Source organism: Cynara cardunculus, assembly GCF_001531365.2.
Source record: "Cynara cardunculus var. scolymus isolate 2C chromosome LG 12, CcrdV1, whole genome shotgun sequence".
Taxonomy (NCBI): Eukaryota; Viridiplantae; Streptophyta; class Magnoliopsida; order Asterales; family Asteraceae; genus Cynara; species Cynara cardunculus.
Genome location: NC_037539.1, coordinates 36,547,647 through 36,564,606, shown reverse-complemented (window position 1 = coordinate 36,564,606; position 16,960 = coordinate 36,547,647). Strand labels below are relative to the sequence as shown.

The 16,960-nt window shown below is 39.3% G+C and overlaps 1 non-coding gene across 1 annotated transcript; it reads left to right on the top strand.

The window, feature by feature from the left end:
- The first annotated feature begins 11,554 nt into the window (after positions 1-11,554).
- Positions 11,555-11,661, top strand: LOC112524015. Its single transcript, XR_003070342.1, has one exon. It is a non-coding gene; the product is annotated as a small nucleolar RNA R71 (small nucleolar RNA).
- The last annotated feature ends 5,299 nt before the right edge of the window (positions 11,662-16,960 follow it).

The following is a 16,960-nucleotide window of genomic DNA, read 5'->3' as shown; positions in this document are numbered from 1 at the left end:
ACATGCTTTGGGTTAAGAAAATAGTTGAGTTTTGATTTGTGCAAAGCGTTAAAATACGAAATAAACCTTTAATATTAAAAGACGGGTATGGGTGTAAGCTTTGCTTAAGAATATTGCAGGAACAATTTGGTCAGAAACTCATGGGATTTCTATAAGAACTCACATCTCTCGAAAGTGAATTCTTATATATTGTGCCCCAGAGTGCCCACAAAGCATCCAATTATATCAATCTTAAACTTGCCGAATTAGCTACTAGATAAAAAGATATTTGGTTCCACTAGCCTGAAGATTTATACTCATAACGTATTGTAGCATAAACTCGACTAATATATGAAAATAAGCTAAAAACATGCAAAACCCGCATCTCTGCGTGATTATCAAAGACTCTCTCAAATCTTTGTGCATCATCTAAGCCGTATTTCAAATCCGCCCATCTCTGGATCAAGGATCTAATATTAACACTTCAAAGTGATCGGCTTATTTGCGTTGAGCTTAAGTTTCGACATAAATGACCAAGCTTAAGAATCAATAAAAATGGCAACACCTAAGTGTGCCTTTAAATTCTTAAGCTTGACTCACACCCACACCCAAAGGGGTGTTTAGCTCATAATGAAATTAGAAAACATAACGGAAACAGAAGAAGAAAAAATACATAAGAAATACTTGAACTGAAATTAATACTTAAACTGTTGCCCACAGAGGGCATACAATATACAGTAGCGAGAATTAAAGACTAACTACGAAAATAAAATTACAAGCAGAAATTAAACTTGCTCTACAGCTGTAAAGCTTGAGAGAATGTTCCAAGGTTGCTTAGCTAAATTGTTGATGGAGTGGATGCCTTCCAAATGAGAGAAAGTCTTCAAAATATAGGAAAAAGTGATGACCGGACAAACTTTTCACCCAAAGGACGAAAATCTTCATTGTCTAGAGGGTAAGGATCTCCCATCACCACATGTCTACTATATCTCTGACCTTGTCACTTCTTCTTGAAAGGTTGCAAAAGGTAAAGTACTCTACCATTAAAATTATGAAAAGATGGCTTTTACATCAAAATAATGGTAGGAGTACTTTATTGTCTTTTTATAGCTCAACCAGGCACATTATTCCAAGTAACTCAATGTTTTGATCTGAACTCAGAATTAGATCCCATTAAAACTCAAGAGAGTTCATATTTGCATTTTGTTCAAATCCAACTTGATGAAAATACGCCATAGGATGAATGCGAGCAGAAAGTGGGCAGTTTACCAACAGTAATGGGTTTTTTAGAAAATAATTAAATTTTTGACCTTTCATCATCTCTTAACATATTTTGGACCAAAAATACAAGATAAGAGCAAAATGGGTACCAACGACACAATAAAATAGGGGTATTGAACAACAAATAACTCTCACAAAATGAGAGTTATCACACCCCCAAACTTGAGGTATTACTTGTCCTCAAGTAAAAGAAAATAAATAAAAAGACAACTAAAGAAAGGAACAAGAACGAAACTTACAGAAGGTGTTGGAAATTTGTCTAGTAAAGAGGATGTACAACTTCCTTGCTTGATCTTCGTAGTGTTGCCGTTAATCAGTAGGGCTTTAGGGTTAGTGTTTTTGGCAATGACAGCGTGTATCCCTCCCCCAAACTTATCCTATACTACAAAAGGGTTTGAAACATAAGTTCTCATTGATTCACTTTTGAGTACTTGGAAAAAGTTCGTGACCAATTTCTTGGCATAAACTTGTCCTTTTGGATAACCGGGCTTTTTATTTTCGTCTTCCAATTTTTCGAAAACCGATTTTTATTATAATTATTTTTGTTTTCTTTTCTCTATTTTTTTTTCTTCTTTTCTTCTTTTTTCTCTTTTTTTTTCTTTTTTTTCATACCTCCCAATTTTTCGAAGGTATAATTTTTTTTTCTTTTTCAACACATCCCCCCAAACTTAATTATGACAATGTCCCCATTATTGCCAAAGGGACCAAAACGGTACGGGTTGGGTGCAAAGGGAAAGTGTTTGGGCATAATAATAGAAGGAGGGCCTACGTCCTCTTAACTTGAACACTAACAAAAATCATCCAAGGATGTTGTACTTGAAATGAATAATGGAACTAGACAAAAAAAGATCCAACACCCATGTCATAAATATTCACACAAAAGAAATGACGTTCCGTAAATCATACACAAAAGATAGAATAAAAAATGTATCTGTACCCCAAAAGATATACCCAAAAATAATGTTTTAAGAGGCTATGATGAAAAGTCGAGAATTAAACCATTTCCTTCGAAACTGCTTACTGTGGGCAAGCAGGGACTGCATCAGCCTCCTTGGAGCTTTGGACAATGGGAGCAGCAATAGGAACAGCAACAACAGGTATGATCGCAGTCGTGGTATTGACAGTAGCAGCAACAGGAACACGAGGAGCAGGAGCAAAAGGTGCAGCAACAATCGAAGTAACCGGCATGTGAGTCTGCAAAGGCGGGAAGCACCAAACCTGGGGAGGGCAAAGACCACTTGGGAACCTTGGAAGTTGGGCTGTCAAGAGGGAATCTTGACGCCCGTAAAGCTGTCGTTCCACCCGGTTCCAATCTCGAGTATACGCCCAAAAGCGAGCATTCTTCTTTTCTAGGTCTGAGACGTGGTCCTCTATGCTCCCCACCTTCTTCAATATCGCCTCCAACTTTTGATTTGTCTCTTCCCATTGGAGTGCCAATACCAAAAGCCAAGTGGCCGACCCATACCCCGAGCCTAATGGATTGCTTGGAGGTGGCTCGGATGGGCTGGCCTCATCATCGCCACATCTTGGGATTTCCGCAGATCGTTCGGTCATGGGGACAACGGGTGGCTCGGTAAGTGCGACAGTTGGTGATTCAGAAACAGCGGCAGCCTGTGGCTCGGAAACATCGATCGATGGCGTATTTGGTTGAACAGTTGGTGGCGCCACGGGCTCCTCCGCAACTCTTTCGACCGGGACATAATTCTGCAAATTTAAAAAGGGCTGAGAGGCTCTTTGCCGACGGTTGACCGTGTTCTGTCCCAAAAAGGGAGAGACGACAACTATTGTATCCTCATCATTGGTAGGGACCCTAGCCTTGGCCATAAGCTTCGTGATAAGGGTCGAAAAGACTAAGCGTGAATGCGTCCTCTGAGAGGCGGCCAAAATGGATGCATGTATAATCGGCCCGAGGTCGATTGGCAACTCTCTCATGATGCAATAAAGGAGGATGCATCGGTCCCACGAGATTGTACTATCATGAACAGTGGGGATTAAGTTGTGTCGCAAAAACTGAAACCAAAGACCCGCCTCCTTGTTGAGATGGCCGGCCAAAATAATTTGGCGCCAGTTGTCCCTCGACCAACCATGATCGGGGAGCGTAAGGATGGATGTGATATCATCATCGGTAACTACCAAAGTTCCTTTCATAATTTGATCAAACGAGCATTCCGGTGGTGGGATGAGTCCAAGGGCCGCATTAAGTTTAGGCCCTGACCAATCAACTTTTCTACCCCGAATATTCACCGAAATGCTCTTGGTGGTGCCAACGGCCACGTAAAACTCGGTTACCCAAGATACGTTGGCCCTTAACAGGGCAACCACCATTTGTTCCCACTGCAAAGCCACCAAATGGTGCTTGATGGCCATAAAAGAGTTGACCAACCGCGGGTCAAAGGCCCGCTCAAGAAGAATTTTATTATTTTTGATACGGTTGTACCTCTCTTGAAATGGTATCACCTTGTCTTTCTTTTTCTTTGGGGCTTGTTGCTTCCTCTGTTTTGCTGCCGCCTTTCTCTTTTTAGAAGGTTTTGGCTTGCTTACTTCCAAAACCTCCACTTCTGGAATTTCTTCTTCAAAATCCTCCCTTTCCTCTGCCACATCTTCAGCATTTTCTAAGTCCTGGGCCATCTCATCCTTATAATCATTGTCTTCAGGCACTGGTTTTGGTAATGGTTGAGGAATAACAGACTCTGAACTTGAACTTTCAATACTTCCTGAGGAGATTTATGTGCTCACAGTCTGCCCACTGGGGGCAGTGATTGATAGTTCCTCAACAAGAAGTTCATTTTCTGTTTGAGTCACAGGGGGTTGCTGTGGTGATTCTTCAATAGACTCAGGAACAGAAAAAGGGAATAAATCCTCAGGATTAGCAGAAGCATTTGCTTCAAAGTCAAAATGGAACTCCTTCCCTAAGGTATCACTAAGGTTAAGGTCAAAGTCGTGTATGGTGGGTGGGTCGAGTGGTGTGGAGGGAAGGGGAATAAGGGGGCTGTTGAGTGGGTGTAGGGTGAAGAGGCGGTGGAATGGGGGAGGGTGTAGGGGTAATAGATGGTGGTACGGTTAGGGCTAGAAAGAGGGGTTTTGGTGATGGCTGGGGAAGGGTCACGGCGGCCGGCGGTCGTGAAGTAGACGGACCGGCGCCGGTGGTGGTGGTGTGAATAATGGTGGAAGGGGTAAAAATGGTGGTGAATAAGGGAGGAGTTGGAGTGATACTAACCGGAGTGACGACGGCATGGTACTCGTCGTAGTCGACCCATACGGTTGATGACTGACCGGCGCCGGCAGCTGATGAATGTCTTGCCGGTGGAGCAAAAGCAACGGGATCCGACGAAAGGGGTGCTGAATAGTACATCGATGGAGCGACCGATGGTGCCACTGGACCAGCGGATGAGGCGTCGCCGACGACAGTCCGGCGAGTAGAGCGACGAGACGACAGTCGAGTAGGGGGCCGGCCGTGGGGTTATTTCTTGTCCTAACCATGGAAAGAGAGAGGAGAAGATGAATAGTGAAACAAAAGTAGTTTTCCCCCCTTTTTCATAGATAACCGATGGATAATACCTAGAAAACCGCCCCCTTTGCATGCAAAACCTTTGTGTAAAGACTTTTGAAAAAAAATATGATGTCAAAGTACAAGTCAAATCATTCTTACACAAGCCTCCATTTTCAGAAAATCCATCATTATTTTTTCAAAAATAATCACATTTCTTTTCTTAATTTCCCTTTTTCATTTCCTTGGAAGATACCACAAAAACCCGCCAATATTCAAATTTTTTTTTTACCAAAACCCACTTCAGAATGTGAGCATTAGATGCTTACTGTGAGCATACCTGCACGAAATAAACAAAAAACACGACACTTAAAAATATTTACATTATTTACAACAGAAGGTTTGACAATTAATCAGAGAGATTTTTGACGTGGATCTTGCATGCCTTCTGGGAAGAAATGCTTGACACGATGCCCATTCACTTTAAAAACTGTATTGTCTTACGGGTTCAAGAGATCGATAGTTCCAAAATTTTCCACTTCAACAATAGTGAAAGGTCTCGACCATCTAGATTTGAGTTTTCCGGGGAAAAGCCTCAACCTAGAATTAAAAATGAGCACTTTTTGACCTTTTTCAAAAATTCTCTGATTGATCATACGATCATGCCATATTTTCGTTTTTTCTTTATATATTTTGGCATTCTCGTAGGCTTGGTACCTCCACTCTTCCAACTCATTGAGTTGGAGCTTTCTTTTCTCTCCCGCTAGAGTTGCATTTAAATTAAGTTCCTTAATAGCCCAAAATGCCTTATACTCTAACTCCAACGGAAGGTGACAAGATTTTCCAAAAACAAGTTGGTACGGAGACATGCCCAATGGAGTCTTGAAAGCGGTACGATAGGCCCAAAGTGCATCATCCAATTTAAGCGACCAATCTTTACGATTTGGCTTAACCACTTTTTCTAAAATATTTTTTATCTCACGATTCGAAAGCTCCGCAAGACCATTGGTTTGCGGGTGGTAAGCCGTGGCTACTTTATGTCGGATGTTGTACTTCTCAAGAGTGGTACTTAACACTTTGTTTATGAAATGAGTCCCTTCATCGCTTATCAATGCTCGGGGTGTTCCAAAACGAACAAAAATGTTTTTATGCAAAAATTCCACTACCGTTTTGGCATCATTTATTGGGCAAGCCTTTGCTTCTATCCATTTGAAGACATAGTCTACCATAACCAAAATGTACTGATTGTGAAAAGACTTGGGAAATGGTCCCGTAAAGTCAATACCCCAAACATCGAAAAGTTCGACAGTTCGACTTCCAAAATATTGTTTAAGGGCATCTCATTTCTTTGGGACAAATTCCCCATGCATTGGCATTGGTCACAACTCTTCACGAATTCAAAAGCATCTTTAAACATGGTAGGCCAAAAAAATCCGTTTTGTAAAATTTTAGCGGCCGTACGTTGTCCACCGAAGTGGCCTCCGTATGGTGATGCGTGACACTCTTTTAATTGCATTATCACCTTAATTTTAGCTTTGTCAACTTCCAAACCTTTCCTTGAAATCATGTGACCCAAAACAATTCCCTCTTGTACCATAAAATGGCATTTTTCCCAATTAAAATCAAGTCATGGATCTCACATCTCTCCAAACTTTTCTTCAAATTTTCAAGACAATTTTCGAAATTAGTGCCAATAACCGAAAAATCATCCATAAAAACTTCCATAGTGTCCTCAATCATATCCAAAAAAATAGACATCATACATCATTGAAAAGTGGCTGGAGTATTACATAAACCGAATGGCATACGTCGGAAAGCAAAAGTTCCAAAGGGACAAGTGATAGTAGTTTTCTCTTGATCTTCGGGTGCAATATGGATTTGATTGTATCCCGAGTACCCATCCAAAAAACAATAAAACTCCTTTCCGGCTAACCGATCTAGCATTTGACATGAAAGGCAAAGGGAAGTGACCTTTCTTAGTAGCTAAGTTTAATTACCTATAGTCCATACAAATCCTCCACCCAGTAACGGTTCTAGTTGGGATAAGTTCGTTTTTGTCGTTGGTGATTACCGTAGTACCACCTTTCTTAGGCACGCATTGTATCAGACTTACCCAACCGCTACTAGCAATGGGGTAAATAATACCCGCGTCTAACCACTTCAAGATTTCCTTCTTAACCACTTCTTTCATGATTGGATTTAGCCTTCTTTGAGGTTGTACCTTTCCAACACTATTTTCTTCTAAGATGATCTTATGTTGGCAAATGGACGGACTTATTCTCCTAATATCAGTTATGGTCCAACCAAAAGTTTTCTTATGGTCTTTTAGCAAATCTATCAACCTTTCCTTTTGTTCACTACTTAAGTTGAAAGAAATAATAACAGGCATTTTTTCTCCTTCCATAAGATATGCATACTTAAGATGTGAAGGCAGTGGTTTTAACTCCAAATCGGGTGCTTCTATAATGGACGGGGTTTGGGTTGGTATATCTTTAAAATCTAACTGTTCAAATGCAGTTATGTCCTCAAGTAAGTCTTCTTCACAAATGTCTTCTGCCATACCCACAGTGTCTCCACTGTGGACACAGTCGATCAAACTTAGATCTAAATCTTCACCTACTGAGTAAATAGACGAACAGTCCTCAATCTCCTCATTGAACTTAAGAGTCTTAAACACATTGAAAGTCACCTGCTGGTCATTCACTCTCATGGTCAACTCACCCTTTTGTATATCAATCAATGTCTTACCCGTAGCAAGAAAGGGTCTTCCTAAGATAATCGGGACATTCTTATCGGCTTCATAATCTAACACTAGAAAGTCGGCTGGAAAGATGAATTTGTCCACTTTAACCAAGATGTCTTCAATTTTACCTTTCRGATATGCCAAGGACCTATCCGCTAGTTGCAAAGTCACGGTAATAGGTCGAACTTCCCCAATTCCCAACTGATTAAAAATGGACAAAGGCATGAGATTTATACTTGCCCCAAGGTCACACAAGGCATGACCTGCTTCTTTCCCTCCAATAGAGCACGGGATGGTGAAACTTCCCGGGTCTTTTAATTTTGGGGGAATTTTGCAAGTAAGAAGGGCACTACATTCCTTTGTCAAAGACACAGTCTTAAATTCACTAAGTCTTCTCTTTTTATTGAGGATGTCTTTCAAAAATTTAACATAGCTAGGCATTTGCTCGAGAGCTTCTACCAAAGGTATGTTAATGTGGAGTTGCTTAAAGATGTCCAAGAACTTCTTAAACTGAACATCCACATTTTTGGCTTTCATCCTACCTGGAAAAGGTAAATCTTTTAGATCTAAATCTGTTGGACCGGTATTTTTCTGTTGGGGTGTGCGTAGTTTCTGCCCACTGTGAGCAGTGCCAGGCGGAGACTGGGTGGTGCTGGAACTGGGCAAAGCTGCTGTTTCTGGGACAAAAACTGGAATTTGAGTTTCTTCAGTTGTAGGAAACATAACTGGAAATTTCGATGTGTCAAAAGAATTTGAAATATTTTCTTGACTAATCGGCTCACTAGGTGTTTCTTTTTCGGCATTAGAGTCTCCCAAGTTCTTATCACTTCTTAAAGTCACGGCCTTAACATGTTCCTTAGGTGTTTCTGTGTCACTAGGCAAAGTTTCTTGAGGTCTATTCTTGAGATCCGTGGCAAATTGGCCAAGTTGGGTCTCAAAATTCCTCAAGGTGGCATTGGTTTGGTTTATAAAACCTTTAAGTAAAGATTTGAGTGAACCATTACCCTCCGATGCATTTTGTTGCCTAGGCGCATGCGATTGTGATAATTGTCCGCTTTGGTACATGTGGTGATTACCTTGCATGTGATAACCACCTTGATGAAATCCCGGGCGATTCAAAGGTCGGTTTTGGACTTGAGTTGCCCCGGGGGGTTGAAGTCCCGGATTTCCGGCCCATGAAAAATTCGGATGATTTCTCCAATTTGAATTGTACATTGGAGAAATTGGGCTATCTCTCGTATGGTTCCCAACATAATTTACCGAAACGGGGTTTCCGGGGCAAAACTCATAAGAATGACTTTCACCATAGAAAACACAAGATTCAGTCATGGAAGAATTAGACATTATGGATTGGACTTTATTCTTTTCCCCATTCAAGTTTAAATTATTTTTAACCAAATTAGTCAAAGCAACAATTTGGGCATTCAAAGAAGAAATGGCATCGAGCTCATGAATGCCCGAGGTAGATTTAGAAATAACAACACGAGGGTTAGACCATTCAGTATTATTATTAGAAATTAGTTCCAAAATGTCATACCCCTCGTTGTAGGTTTTAGCTGTAAAAGCACCACCGGCCGTTGCGTCAAGAATAATGTAACACCCGAAATTTTTTCCATTTTCTCTACTCTGTCACGTCAAGATTTTTCGTCTCTTTGGTGAGGTATGTGTTCAATTGTGGTTATATTTATTATATTTTTTTTGAGATTTAGATATTTCCTTTTGTTATCAAGTCTTACTTTAGTGTACTTATTTATATGATTATATGTCTAAATTTCCTTGGGAGGGTAATTTTAAATTGTAGTGGGGGTGAGAAAGTCAAGAGGAGAGAGAGAGGGTAATTGTTGCCATCTTGTCCTACCCATAGACCCTTTTACCTATAAAAAAATAAAATAAAAATAAAAGTTTCCTACTCTTATCTTTGGGGTATTACCTACTGACTCTTGGAGGAGGAAGTTAAAGGGAGAAAGTAAAGGGAGGGGAAGGGGAGAACATTCAGTGAGTGGATGAACTTTCCCTCTGAGAAGAAAGAAATTGGTCTGGGGAGCAAGCTCTGTAGCTGTTGGTTAAGAGGAAGAAAGGGGAGGGAGCTGTGTTTCACCCGACTAAGGAAAGGCTCACGGGTGAGGGCAACAGTCGCCGGGGAGACATCACTGCCGTCCGGGACTGCGCAGTGCCTCTGAACTACGCACATCTGCACCGTACCCCGACCGCACCGCCTGTTTGTCCAGCCGACGGTTAGACAGCAAACAGCAGCCCCTGCCGTGCTGTTTGCTTCGTTTCTCGCCGAACAGCCACTTGACTGGGTGGTTCGTCTTGTGTATCGCCCAAAATAACCGGCCGATATTCTGTCCTTCGTCTACGTTGGCCGGACAGCACCGCTGCTGTGATTTCGCAAGCAGCAGACAGCTTAACTGTTGTGTTTCGTTTCAGCTACAGCAAGCTATAAGCAGCAAGTCAAGGCTGCCTTGTTCCTTCTTTCCCTTCGCGTAACAGTAGACCCTGCTGTGCAGCCTCCACTTCATCTGGCTTTCCCTCGCTTTTGGGTTCCTTTGTAGCTGCTGCCTCACGGTTTGGAGAAGCTCCTGTTGTGCCTTTCGTCACCTCGCCAAGACCATCAGCCCTGTGCAGTCGACTGTCGAAGAGGAAGAAACAGCAGCGCCTGCTGCTTCCTGTTTGCTTCGTTCCCAACTGTCCAGTACATAGCAGCGCCTGCTGCTGCCGGTTTGTTTCGTTCCCGACTGTCCAACAGCACCCAGCAGCGCCTGCTGCCTGTTTTCTTCGTTCCTTACCGTCCCCTTTTAGTTCAAGATTATTGGGATTTCTCATAAACCCTCCATGTGAGTTCCTACTAAACTATTTGAAGCTTTATACAAATTGGAACGATGTGCCATATGTATCTTATACTAAATCTTTTACATGGTTTCTTTGTGGATTTAGATAGAAATTTTTGATAAAAAGAATGAATTTGAGGATCTTGTTTATAAGCTCTAATTGAGTTTTAGAAGAACGAATCTAGCCACTTAGTAAATTATCTACTTCAAAGTATGGTGCATAAAACTCTAGAACTACCATGATAAACTTTTGAGGGTTATTATATCGGCAAATAGAAATGTATCGTTGGACTTAGAAACTCGTTCAAATTATGGACGACGTGCATGTGTTAATATCTCCACGTTAATGCTTTTGAGTACATTGCTAAAATGTAATGAGTTGTAGGCTCGGAAATCATTTTTATTATATTTGCGTGAGGGATGGTGTAAGTTGGAGATATGCATTGTGATTACTATGTAATTTCCCAACCACCTTCTCACTCCCACTCGGAAATAGGCATTGTGATTATTATGTAATATCCGAGATAAAGAGCTTATGATCACGACTGACTACATGACTGGTTTAGGTTGATGTCGAAGGTTTTATACCGATAAGTGATGCTCTATAATGTTGATCTATGACCTACTTTGTGTTCCGTCATAATTAATGGTAAATCGGGTCTCCCCCGTCATCTTCGGATGTCTTGGCTCCATCTCGAGTTATTTTAGGATTAATTGTTCGCCTTGCATCGTTTAAAGTTACGTTACGTGCATATTTACATATATTGGTTTTCATAGACTTATTTGTCTCACCGTCTGAACTCACTAGGCGTAAGCCTAACACTTCTTCTTGATATGGCTTGTATATCAGGTTCCTTTAGCGGCGGGGCTAAAAAGGGTTGAGAGGAGCGTTGGTTCATGAAAGGCTCTTTTGTAGTATAGCCTTTGTTACTTTCGAGCGCCGTGTTTTTGATGTTCCGGCACTTTTTGGAGATTGATAGAAACACCCGTCTTTAATCTAGATGTAGTATAATCTAGATTAGTAGGTTGTTAATTATCTTCTCAGTAGCTGATTTGTATACGCTATTCCATTCCCCTTTTGTTGGGTGAATTTTTTTTTATATTAAGATTTTTGATTCTCGTTATATATATCTTCGGATTAATTTATAATTGTATTTTTTTAGGGTGTAACAAATAATCTTAGTGGCACTAGAAAGTCCATTATAAAAGGTTTCCAACTAAATACAATGAGGGATTCCGTGGTGAGGACACTTCCTAAGAAGGTCCTTGAATCTCTCCCATGCATCCGATACCGCTTCATCTTCTTCTTGGCGAAACGCCATAATTTCATTTCTAATCTTTACATTCCTTGTCAGAGAAAAGTATTTTTTAGAAATTTTTCCGTCAAATCATTCCAAGTAAGGATCGACTTTGGTGGTTGGGAATTTAGCCATGCTCTAGCTCTATCCTTCAATGTATAAAGAAAAAGCGTCAAGCGTAAGGCCTTTTGAGTAACTCCGGGAATTTTAAAATGATCCGTCATTTCTATAAAAGATTTCAAATGAGAGTGCGGATCTTCCGAAGATAATCCCCCAAACTRACCYATARCRKAAMTCATTTGAAACATAACCGGCTTGGGTTCAAAAGATGTTGCCGTCATTTCGGGCCTACCAATTCCCGAGGCTAATTGACCAAATTCGGGAGTTGCGTAGTCCCGTATGCCTCTATTTTTGTCATCGGCAATATTGACGTGGCTTCCTGAGGAGGTGGATTATCCCCCATGGTATGGTTGGGATTTCGCCGATTGTTTCTACCTCTCCTTCGTCTCCTAATGGATATTTCTAACTCAAGATCAAGAGGTAAAAGATCACCGTGTTGTAGCCGTGGCATACAACACAGGAACAACGAATGAAACAACTGATCAAGGCTCTAATGAAAATCAATATCTCAGGATAAAAATTGCGCCAGTCCCCGGCAGCGGCGCCAAAAACTTGATGTGCTAAAATCATAAGTGTGCACACAGTGGGCACAAAGTCCCCAAAGAAGCGGTGCAAGTGCACGCCGATACTATGATCGCTTCAAGTAATAGAGTGGTATAATACCAAGATCGTTTCCACAGGGACCGGACTTATTGAGAATCAGAGACTTTCATGAACTTCTTGAACATGCTTCAGGTTAAGAAAATAGTTGAGTTTTGATTGGTGCAAAGCGTTAAAATACGAAATTAACCTTCAATATTAAAAGACATGTATGGGTGTAAGCTTTGCTTAAGAATATTGCAGGAACAATTTGGTCAGAAACTCATGGGATTTCTATAAGAACTCCTATCTCTCGAAAGTGAATTCTTATATACTGTGCCCATAGAGTGCCCACAAAGCGTCCAATTGTATCAATCTTAAACTTGCCGAATTAGCTACTAGATAAAAAGATATCTGGTTCCACTAGCCTGAAGATTTATACTCACAACGTATTGTAGCATAAACTCGACTAATATCTGAACATAAGCTAAAAACATGCAAAACCCGCATCTCTGCGTGATTATCAAAGACTCTCTCAAATCTTTGTGCATCATCTAAGCCGTATTTCAGATCTGCCCATCTCTGGATCAAGGATCTAATATTAACACTTCAAAGTGATCGACTTATCTGCGTTGAGCTTAAGTTTCGACTTAAATGACCAAGCTTAAGAATCAATAAAAATGGTAACACCCAAGTGTGTCTTTAAATTCTTAAGTTTGACTCACACCCACACCCAAAGGGGTGCTTAGCTCATAATGAAATTAGAAAACATAACGGAAACAGAAGAAGAAAAAATGCATAAGAAATACTTGAACTGAAATTAATACTTAAACTGTTGCCCACAGAGGGCATACAATACACAGTGGCGAGAATTAAAGACTAATTACGAAAATAAAATTACAAGCAGAAATTAAACTTGCTCTRCTGCTGTAGAGCTTGAGAGAATGCTCCAAGGTTGTTTAGCTAAATTGTTGATGGAGTGGATGCCTTCCAAATGAGAGAAAGTCTTCAAAATATAGGAAAAAGTGAGGACCAAACAAACTCTTCGCCCAAAGGACGAAAATCTTCATTGTCTAGAGGGTAAGGACCGCCCATCACCACATGTCTACTATATCTCTGGCCTTGTCACTTCTTCTTGAAAGGTTGCAAAAGGTAAAATACTCTAACCATTAAAATTATGAAAAGAAGGCTTTTACATCAAAATAATGGTAGGAGTACTTTATTGTCTTTTTATAGCTCAACCAAACCCATTCTTCCAAGTAACTCAATGTTTTGATGTGAACTCAGAATTAGATCCCATTAAAACTCAAGAGAGTTCATATTTGCATTTTGTTCAAATCCAACTTGATGAAAATACGCCATAGGATGAATGCGAGCAGAAAGTGGGCAGTTTACCAACAGTAATGGGTTTTTTAGAAAATAATTTAATTTTTGACCTTTCATCACCTCTTAACATATTTTGGACCAAAAATACAAGATAAGAGCAAAATGGGTACCAACGACACAATAAAATAGGGGTATTGAACAACAAATAACTCTCACAAAATGAGAGTTATCAATAAGCACATAAACTTCCCAATGCCATCTTGATCATGAAACGACAATCATCAAATATGGGAAAGAAATGAGCAATAACGACTGATCCATCATGGCTCAACATCTATTATGAGAGCATATCGAGCATAAACGACGACAATATCATTTTATTAGTGCTTGACATCTAAAATGGTAGCGAATTGAAGCAACGACGATGGTAACAAACTTATGTCGGAGCTTGGCATCCATAATTTGATGATGGCAATAACCAATATACGAAGGGAACTAAAAAGAACTCTAACATAAAACTGAAATAGAACATAACGAAATGTGACAATCCTTAATGCTCCATTCTCTTCATGTGCTTGATCTCTGATGTGGTACAATTGTTAGTACTAAGAGTCCAACTTCCAAATGTTTGACCCAGAAGAATACACAATATCATTGTTGAAGTAACTCTCTCAGACATTATATCGAACAATTGGCATGTTGGGCATACTATGACCAGGATTCAGGGCATCCATAATCGTTTATGCTTCTATCTCTTCTCTGCTAGATAGAAGCAATGAGCGAGACTATAATCATGTCAATAGAAACAACCTCAAATTCTGTACTAGGCTGATATACCTTCAACCAATCATATAAACTCTAGGACTATATATATATATATATATATATATATATTGCTTAATGATTGAAAAATGAATTCATCAATCCTCGACTAAGAAGACGCAGTGACAAAAGATTAGGATTACAATATTTGTTTAACTTTGGCACAAGTCATGACATTAGAAAATTATGAATAAAAGTATAAAAGAGAAGTGATATCGTCGATATAGATACTGAACTGAATTGAAGCAAAGTTGTAGAACAAAATTGATTAATCTTACTAGATTAGGTTTACTTGAGAGAAAATTTCAGAGTAAATAAATATGAACTGAATTGGATCCGTCAATACAATTATGTTGGTTCGAATAAGGGTTCTATAAAAGTTTAAAGGTATAATAGTTTGTAGAAGGGGGTTGAATACAAATACACAATTTTCACTTTTTAAATTCGTTTATTGTTACAAGAAGATCAATACATAATTTACAGATTGTTGCAAAATAAAATAAGGTAAAATCTAATCTAAACAATCTATGAGAATCACTAAGTAGATTCACAAAGAAGATAAAAATAAGAGAGAAGAGAGTAGCTGAGAAGAAAATTCTTCTCAGCTATTTATACCCATTGCATTTAATGTTTACCTAGAGAGTAAAATCCACGTGTCAAAAGAGAAGTGAAAAGTTGGTCCTTGTTCATCAGATATGACAGGATTTTGGCCACATATGCAGTTGCATTCACAAAGTCAGTAAGCATGTTTGTAGCCAATAAAGTAACTCCGTACATGTACCTTTCTATGTAAAGCATGGGGTTGTCTTTTTATGCATATAGGATAAGATAAAAATTTATCTTGTTGAGTTAGACTTTTTGACCAGTGATGTAAGGAATCGTTGAGGACTCTTCAGCTATCGCTAAGTCTTGATTAGATTTCACACTTTGTTGTAGACAGTCTTGTTATCACCTAGTCTGCTTCAGATCATGAATAGACATGTCTTTTTCTTCAGCTACTTCTTCGATATAGCTTAAGGTTCTTTTGGTGTGAGCTTTATCTTTGGGGAATACTTAAGTTCATTGGTTGTTGCAATACATGTGCGACGATCACTGAACAGACTCAGTGATGATCATAGAAACTAAAAAAAAACAAAACTAAGTATTTTTCACTAAGTATATAGGGTCATCATCAAATCACTGAGAGAGCTTGGATCAACCGATTATGCATTACATGAGTAGTGCAAAAATAGATCTAAAGAGCTCATTTTTCAAAAAACAAATGCATAATTGAAATCCATTAAGGATGTGATTGCTCTTGAGTTGAAATTAGTTGCCTGGATCTGGTTACATGTTTCTGCTTCTCAAATTAGAGGCAAAATCAAAATCAACTTTAAATTTCAGAGTATGAATTAGATTGAATAAAAGCATTAAGGATGCCAGAGAACTGTTATTCGATCTAAAGGAAATAAAGAAAATCGAAGAAGGGTAAGAAGAACATTAGATCTATAAGAAGAAGATGAATAATCGTAAAAGCACAGATTGTTCTTCATGAGTTCTCTAGATGGTGGAAAATCCAACCTAGAAAGGAATTTTTACCCAACCCTCATTGGATTGTTCTTCATGAGTTCTCACCACCTCCACAGTTGCATTCGCTGCCATTACCATCTCCATTATATCGTTGGACATCATAATGTCCTTTATCTTCTAGTTGTTGGTTTATTTTTTGATTTTGATTTGGTTGGGTTTGATTATGGATATGGTTTGTTTTTATCTCGTTGGGTTTGATTTTGATTTGTCGGTGGGGGAAAATTGGTTGAAAAATATAAAGACGGGTCGGAAAAGATTATTTAGGTTCTATCAAGTTAGGGTTAAGGGGTGGGATGTGGTGGGGGTTATAAAAAGAATTTTCTTTAATAACATAAAATAGGAAAAAGACAAAAAAAGAACAAAAAGACCAGATACCCCTTAATTAATGGATTTGTATAACGAGAGTTAAGCTACGTTTAGCAAACTAGCTGATAAGTTAGTTGGTAACCAACTCGCTACAGAGTCTATGTAATTGAGTTGATCCTGTATAAACAGGGGTGAGGATAACGCTTGTATCCCGTAACTTGTCAGTAGAGTCATTCATCCCTATCTTGGTTGCATTCTTTATACTAGAAAGCTAGTCTAGTATCTACTCCTGCCTCTAGGCAGCCTTTAATCATCTCGGTGAGCCTTCCCCTTATACGTGAGCGAGGTCGTGATTGATAAGCTAGTTGATTACTAAATCAAGTTTGACAAAACCAGCTGATAAGAATGTAAAATGACCAAAAAGGGTGATGATTTTGATTCTTGTTTTTTAACAGTTTCCATATTCATAGTAGTGCAACTATGTTTCTGCTTTACGAATATGATATTCCATTATCAAGAAGTGCATCAACAACTTCTTGTAACAATTTTTCTGAAAAATTGATCAATTATAATATTTCAAAATATAATTGAAACAAATATCTAATAATATAATATATAT